The sequence below is a fragment of the Otolemur garnettii genome, unplaced genomic scaffold (genome assembly GCF_000181295.1).
Source record: "Otolemur garnettii isolate 467f Iridium unplaced genomic scaffold, OtoGar3 scaffold00016, whole genome shotgun sequence".
In the NCBI taxonomy this organism is placed as follows: Eukaryota; Metazoa; Chordata; class Mammalia; order Primates; family Galagidae; genus Otolemur; species Otolemur garnettii.
The window spans coordinates 14,626,639-14,634,174 of NW_003852411.1; the positions used below are offsets into that span (position 1 = coordinate 14,626,639).

At 45.0% G+C, this 7,536-nt stretch overlaps 1 protein-coding gene and 1 long non-coding RNA gene across 3 annotated transcripts in view; one reads left to right on the plus strand and one right to left on the minus strand.

The window, feature by feature from the left end:
* Positions 1-6,595, minus strand: part of FAM20B (FAM20B, glycosaminoglycan xylosylkinase) — a 51,301-nt gene extending 44,706 nt beyond the window's left edge. The window contains exon 1 of one of the 2 annotated variants that reach the window (XM_003785678.2): positions 6,440-6,595. The gene's annotated coding sequence lies outside the window, so the exon portion shown is untranslated. The remainder of the gene's footprint in view (positions 1-6,439) is intronic. The other variant, XM_023510838.1, reaches the window with a different exon arrangement.
* A 620-nt stretch (positions 6,596-7,215) lies between these two features.
* The window catches only part of LOC111723809, an 8,032-nt gene continuing 7,711 nt past the window's right edge, over positions 7,216-7,536 (plus strand). The window contains exon 1 of the long non-coding RNA XR_002772273.1: positions 7,216-7,265. This is a non-coding gene — a long non-coding RNA (uncharacterized LOC111723809). The remainder of the gene's footprint in view (positions 7,266-7,536) is intronic.

Genomic DNA, 7,536 nt, shown 5'->3' on the forward strand with positions numbered 1-7,536 from the left:
AAAAAAAAAAAAAAAAAAAAGAGTACTTTAAAGTTACAGGTTTAGAAAATCTAATTTCCAAATAGTTCAAATTGGTCCAAGTGTTAGATTTTCCTTACTGTTTTCATATCCATGCATTTATTCACATCTATAAATTCAGAACCCATTATGTAAAATCCTCTAACAAGTTCCCTGTGAAGGAAACCAAATAAAACCATCACTAGGCATTAATGAAGCATTAAAGTAACTTGTCTTCCTGGTGCAAAAGTAAAAATAAAATCGGCAATAAAGAGTGTCCCCTCTTTGAAAAAATTCAATTCCTGCAACCTGTCCCATTTAAACCTTGATTTAGGGCAACCCTTTTTCCTTGAAAAGGGAAAAGAAAAAAGTTTTAGTTCATAGTGCTAGTGAAATTTGTTCTAAGAAACCAACACAAGGTAGGGTTCACTGATCTTGACAAATATGTAGAAATAAGAGTTTGCACTGTGCTTTAAATGAGCCAGGTATAATGAAGTGTTCCAAGTTCCAGATATTTCAATGGTCAACTATCAGTACACAACCACCCTTTAAGGCTACATTAGAGAATGTAATTCCTGTACAATGTGAAAATATGGAGTTTCAAATAACATAACATTTTCATGCAGCTTTTATATGCTTTGCATCTTTACTGTTCAATTCACCGGAGTTCTTGGAAAGATATAGAAGGTTCATACAACAATAGCAGCTCACTCTTTTAACCTTATGTTCTAGGGTATGTCAAGATGCCAGCCCACAGGAGATAACTTTCAGAAAGAGTAGGACCTCAGATAGGTCTGCGCTAAAATGGGGCTCCAGGCATGATCCCTCTGTTATAATATGAACACACACACACACATTTTTCTGGCATTCTCTTCTAGTATATTTTGAATTTCTTAAGGACAATGATTATGTTTTACTCTCTCATTGTACTCCCATGTAACCTAGCATAGAGAAGGGCATTTAAAAAGTAGTCAATAAATGTTTGTTGAATAAAGAGCATAAGAGAGAGACCCTGGTGGTTATAATAATTTGTACTGAAGGCTCGGCGCCCATAGCTCAAACGGCTAAGGCGCCAGCCACGTACACCTAAGGTGGCGGGTTCGAATCCCCAGCCCGGACCCGCCAAACAACAATGACGGCTGCAACCAAAAAATAGCCAGGCGTTGTGGCGGGCGCCTGTGGTCCCAGCTACTTGGGAGGCGGAGGCAGGAGACTCGCTTGAGCCCAGGAGTTGGAGGTTGCTGTGAGCTGTAATGCCACGGCACTCTACCCAGGGGGACAGCTTGAGGCTCTGTCTCAAAAAAAAAAAAAAAAAAAAAAAAAAAAATTTGTACTGAACTAGCAACTCTCTGGTTTAAAGATTGCCTTTTTTATAGACATGGGGAAATAAGTCCCATAATTAATTCCAATATACAGTATGGTAAAAGATGTAGAAATATCTAATATGTATACCAATTTTATATATTCAATTTAAAATTGCTGCCTTCTGTATATCCTGCTTCACCTTTCAAGGCCATTGCTATTGCCAACCTGGTTTGTGGTACTGGCTGGGACTGAGTAAAGACAATATGGAAATCTAGCAGGGAAGAATGAAGGTAGTCTAAGACACTGTCTAGGAATGACCCAAGACAAGGCTGGAAGCTGATCTTCAAGAGTGATTGGGGATGCTTTCTGAAACAAGAACCAACACTGGTACATGCTTCCATATCATTTTCTTTGTTCCACAGAAAGAACTACAAAAGCACAAATGCACTTATACAAGAGTGCAAGTTCACTATTTAAACCAAGGATAAGAAACCAAAAATAAACAAAAAAGCTTTCTGGGCAACCAAAGCAGAAGAGCTGCCAGAATATAACTAAGCCTATTTAGCTGTTTTACATTCAACTTCAGGAAGCAGAGTGATCTGGGTTCCTACTCCACAGATCAGAAGCTGCAATTTTCAAAAAGGGAGCATGGACACTAACAGTAGCTCAAGAGCAGCTTTCCACCACTGAAAGATGAGCCACAATGACTACTGAATCTGACTCAAGCAGACTCAATAATTCAAAAAGCAGAGGGAGCAAACAGCCTACATTTTTCAATCATCTCAAAGCCTTGCTTGATTACTGTCAGTAATGATGCTAGTAATAACTTTGAGATAATTTTTTAAAAGTTTAAACTGTATTATTTAAAAGGAAACAGAGTATATAATACAATGTGAATTTTCCACAAGAAATATAATTAAAATAAGAATCTTCATAATTCCTTATTTCTCAACATTAGATAAATGAGGCATTGCTCTGTACAGAAAGCAGAAAGTCAACATTTGAGAGCATAGAATGATGATAGACTTCACACTGCCTCAACCTGTATTTGCTTCTGTCCTCTTCACATATTCATAATTTCATATTCTTTGACCTCCTTTTATAATGTACTCAAATTAGGACTCTCTCCCCTAAAGGGGTTGTTACCTTGCCAAAAAGTACACGCCTCAAATACACACCAAAGCTCAATGTCTCTTTTCTGTATCAGCGTCCCTTTCTTATCTCACACCGGGATGACAGACATACCCAGCAATATTCTTTAGGTTTCGACAGTGTCATTAACACAGAATCGGAAGTGAGAAGATCTTTGCATTTTCTTCTCTTCTAGGCAGCTCTAGAAGTCATGTTGACATTGTAAGGTGGTGAGAAGCTGGTTTCAGTTCCAAATAAAAGTGTTCTCACATCCCAGACCCAAGTTATTGAACTCATTAGTCCTTAGGGATTACAGAGGCAGCTAAAGTAAGGAAAAGAGGGTGATGTATGGAAGGAAGAACTGCTGAAGAAGCACTTTCGGGAGGAATAACTCCCCTCTCCCACCCACAATATAAGGGACAAAGGACAGTCAGCATCAGTGCTACTGAGATGGCTATTACCAAGAGTGCTAAGTTTTTCTATTAATGCAAAAACACTGGCCACCAATTCAACTGCTTAGTTAGCCTACCCAGAGCAGACTGCAGAAGCCACACCTGACCAGAACCTCCCAGGCTGCTCCCAGGCTGTAGGTTGCTGGAACACCATATAATCACAGAACTGAATTTCAAGCTCCAGCAAGTAACACACTTCAAGTCTATTTTCAACAGGAATCTGAAACAGGTTTTCTGGGCTTTTTTCCCTTTTCGACAGAAAGAGAAACTAAAGAATTTAGTATATACACTAGAATATGTCTTCTTTCCTCACGTTGTTTTCCATTTATGCATTCAACTGGCAAATAGTATAGCTGCATACCTACTATGTACGGGGCCCTGTTAGGTGCAGAGAGAAAAGTATACACTGTGCTCCCCACCTCAATTTACAAAACCACCTGGCACTAAGTCCCAGAGTGAGCTGACATTCAGATTCAGAAGACTGTCTCCTTCTTATTGTTTACAACTGTGACCACAGAATACAAAGAGCAGCTTCCTGCTTCTATTATAAGATTGTAGCAATCACCAAGAGACAATCACTATGGTTAGCTATTTTAAAAAGTTATCAATTCAGGGCAGCGGCTGTTGTTCAGTGGGTAGGGTGCTGGCCCCATATACCAACTGTAGCAGGTTCCAACACGGCCCTGGCCAAACTGCAACAGAAAAATAGCCAGGGGTTGTGGCGGGGGCCTGTAGTCCCAACTAATCAGGAGGCTGAGGCAACAGAATTGCCTAAGCCCAGGAGTTGGAGGTTTCTGTGAGCTGTGATGCAACAGCACTCTACCAAGGGCAATAAAATGAGACTCTTGTCTCTTAAAAAAAAAGTTATCATTCAAGGCTAGGCAGCTATAGCTTAGCGGCTAAGGCGCCAGCTACATACACTGGAGCTGGTGGGTTCGAATCTAGCCCGGGGAGATTATTGCCAAAACAATATTGACAACTACCACCGAAAAACAGCTGGGCACCTGTAGTCCCAGCTATTTGGGAGGCTAAGGTAGGAGGATCCCTTGAATAGAGGAGTTTGAGGTTGCTATGAGATAGGCTGACACCATGGCACTCTACCCAGGGTTACAAAGCAAGACTCTGTCTCAAGCCAGGTGCAGAATCCTAACACTTTGCGAAACCATAGCAGGTAGATTACTTGAGCTCAGGAGTTCGAGACCAGCTTGAACTCTCCTAAACGAAGAAAAAAATCAGCCAAGATTTGTGGTGGGCACCTGTAGCCTTAGCTACTCAGGAGGCTGAGGCAAGAAGATCTCTTGAGCCTAGAGTTTAAGGTTGCTGTGAGGTATGACACCATAGTACCCTACCCAGGGTGACAGAATGAGACTCTGTCTCCAAAAAAAAAAAGATTCTGTCTCAAAAAAGTTATCAATTCAAGAGTTGAAGTATCTGGCTTTAGGATTTACATTATTGAAATTATAGTTAAACAAAGTGTAGGAAGCTGAAATCTGCCCTGAACGTAAAGAAACCAAAGAAAATTTAGGAATTCAAAATCAGAGGAGAGAAAAAGCAGAACCTTTAACACTATGTGAAAGTTGAAATGTACAAGTGGAAATCAAGAGAATGCATTAAGTCAAGGAATTATCAACTTAACACAAAATAACTGCATGATATAAAGTATTATTAAAAGTACAGATGACAGAAACATTGAGTTGTTCTCTAATCTAAGGTACTCAAAAAGAAAAGCAGGACATGTGTTTGTTGTGCTGAGTAGAGTGCCCTGGTTTCATCTTAGCTCACAGCAACCTCCCAGCTTCAAGCAATCTTCTTGCCTCAGCCTCTGAGTAGCTGGGAGTACAGGCACATGCCACCATGCTCAGCTAATTAACATAATAGTCATATTTCTCTAGTAGTCCTAGAGAAACAGCAAGTTAATGTCATATTTTCTTTTTTTTATTAAATCATAGCTGTGTACATGTTAAGGTCATATTTTCACCAGCCAAAAGCTATGAACCCCAAGATTTCTTTATTGTCTTTTATCTCCTTCCATATTTATCACCGCACTTTATCATGAGACTGAGAATCTGAATTATTTTTGTGTGCTCTTTCATCTCCTTTGGTAAGCAATTTCAAATGTGAAAGGTTCTCTGTTGCCTGAATCCATTGTATAGTTCTAGGGGCTAGAGTACATCTATACAAACTTTAGAAAAGTTATTAATTTAATCTACCTTAGATTAGCTATGAGTCTGAGCAAGTAATTTCACAACTTTAACACCTGAACTTCAGTTTCTTAAAGAGATATGTCCTAACAATAAATCATATGTGTGAAAATGCCCTAAACTCAGCTTAAAGGTCCTGCATAAATTCAAGGAATGGTTGTCATACATAAGAACGCTGACCTCTCTAACTCAATTTTCAGTAACCAACCCCAGTGAAATTGATGCAAGAATTTACAACACAAGGAAGGTAGGCATGATTAATAAATGGCAATCTTAACTTTAATAGATTACAGATTTACAAAGTCCAATAACCTAAAAGCTAAAAGACCCCACATTACGACTTCCCTTTCAAGGTGAGAAATCAAACCTTCAGAGGGAAACTGGCTGAGTGAGGATGATGCTGACTACGTGGCTCTAGACCCAAGTCGCAGCATCAAGTATCTCTTCTTCCCAAATGATATACTGCTCACCCATCCCAGTAGTGCTATATAGCCCTTAATAGGGCTAAAATTTCCATAAAGATCAATCATGCCCTGTCCTCTCCATCCATCCTCCTACCCTTTCTCTTCCTATCCGTAAGACTAGCAGGTCATAGAAGCCTGATTAGAATAAATTTCTCCTCAGACCCCCACAACACAGGATGCAGCTTGACAATTGTTCACATTCATCATTAATGGCAACGTTTCAGTTAGCTCTTAATCGCCGGGCCATCACACCCGGAAATGAAATCTCAAGCGCAACCCACTTTGGACTACCATATCATTTCCTTAAGTTGTACCCCACGGCGAGCACCCGGCGCACGACCCCGAAGAGACCGCGGGCTCCTGGACACGGTTGCCACCCTCGCCCGCTTCCGGCCTGCAGGTCACTCGCGCTTCTTGGCCACGAGGCGGGTGCGGTAGGAACCCCTCCAGTGCGCGCTCTTCCCCGGGCCTTTGCAACCGGCGTTTGGTGGAACATGGGGTGTCTCCGGGGCCAGTCGCCCGTGGGGACCGAGCACCGGGGCGAGAGGTGGTCACTAGAAAGGCACCCCCAGGTAAGGCCCGTGCCTCAGGTGGGCCGGGGAGGCGGCGGCCGAGGCCGCGTCCCGTCAGCCGCGACCGCACGCAGGGACACGCGGCCCGGGCCAGTCTCCGAAGCAGCCGAGGGCCCTCTCCTAGGAGCCGCCCGCGGCCGCTCGCGGACAGCTCAGGGCACCAGTGCCCAGCCCCTCGGGGAAGCGCCCCGCCCCCGGGCGGCCCCAGCCCAGCGCGCGCCACGCACCGCGCCCCGCCCGTGTGCCGGTCCGCATTTTCCCGCCCGCCGCGTCGAGGGCGGGGGTCGCGCGCCCTCCCCCGCCCCCAAGCCGCTCACCTGTCGGGCCCTAGGCTCGCTCCATGACCGCCCGCACGACGCGGTGCGGCGCGGCCCCGGCCGCCCCCGCCGCCTCCGGGGAGGGGCAGCCCCACGCCGCGTTCACCGCCCCCGGCCGCTGCCGCCACTGCGGTTGCCGCCCACCCCCGGCCCGGCCATTCCCTGACCACCTCTCCCCGCGCTGAGCCGGTAGTCCCACACCCACCCCCCGCCTCCGCGGCCCCCGACTGTTGGTACGGTCCTAGCGTAAAGCGTTCCCTGTGACCAATCCAATGCCTCACTCGGCGAAACCCCGCCCCGCCCTCCAGTAGGCGGGCCCTACCGGACGCACTCGGGACGGCCTCTCTAACCCTTTTGGTCCCGGGCCCGCCCCGCTTAACTCCATCGTCTCCGGCTCGTTTCTACTCGCTGCCCCGTCGCCCCGCTTACATAAACTGAGCTCTCACTTCTCTCTTGTCTTCTCTTTTTTCTTCCTGCTTTTAGGTAGGTAGGCAGGCAGCGAGACTGGAGAGTTGCAGTCCCCTAGGTCAACTCTTGTTTGTGAGAATGATTTTCCCTGCTCCTTTTTTCCTTTTAATTTGCCTTGACTTCTATACTTCTTCGCCCAAAAGAGGCCAGGCTTCCTACACTGAGTGCAAATGGCTCTCCTTCGGACCAGAACAGAGCTTTTAGTAGCATTTAACAAAATTGTGATTCTTTCACTTTAATAATTGTTTTACATCCTCCTCTTGCCTTGGATCGTAAGCCCCATAAGTGCAGGGCAGTCGCCTCGGGGTCTCCAGTGCCAGGCTCCAGTCAGTGTCCTAGTAGGCTCCTGATAAGTGAGGTAAATGAAAGATTCTCCCTTCTCTTCTGTTGTTTGTTTTCAGCTGACTATACACAGAGCATCCACTATATCCATTCGCTCGTTCACAATATACTAAGCATGGGCTTAAAGTGCCTGCCTCTGAAATATAATGCACCATGAGATCAGATATGTAATGGGGGCTCGGCGCCTATGGCTCAAACGGCTAAGGCGTCAGCCACACACACCTAAGGTGGTGGGTTTGAATCCAGCTGGGCCCGCCAAACAACAAAATAACGGCTGCAACCAAAAA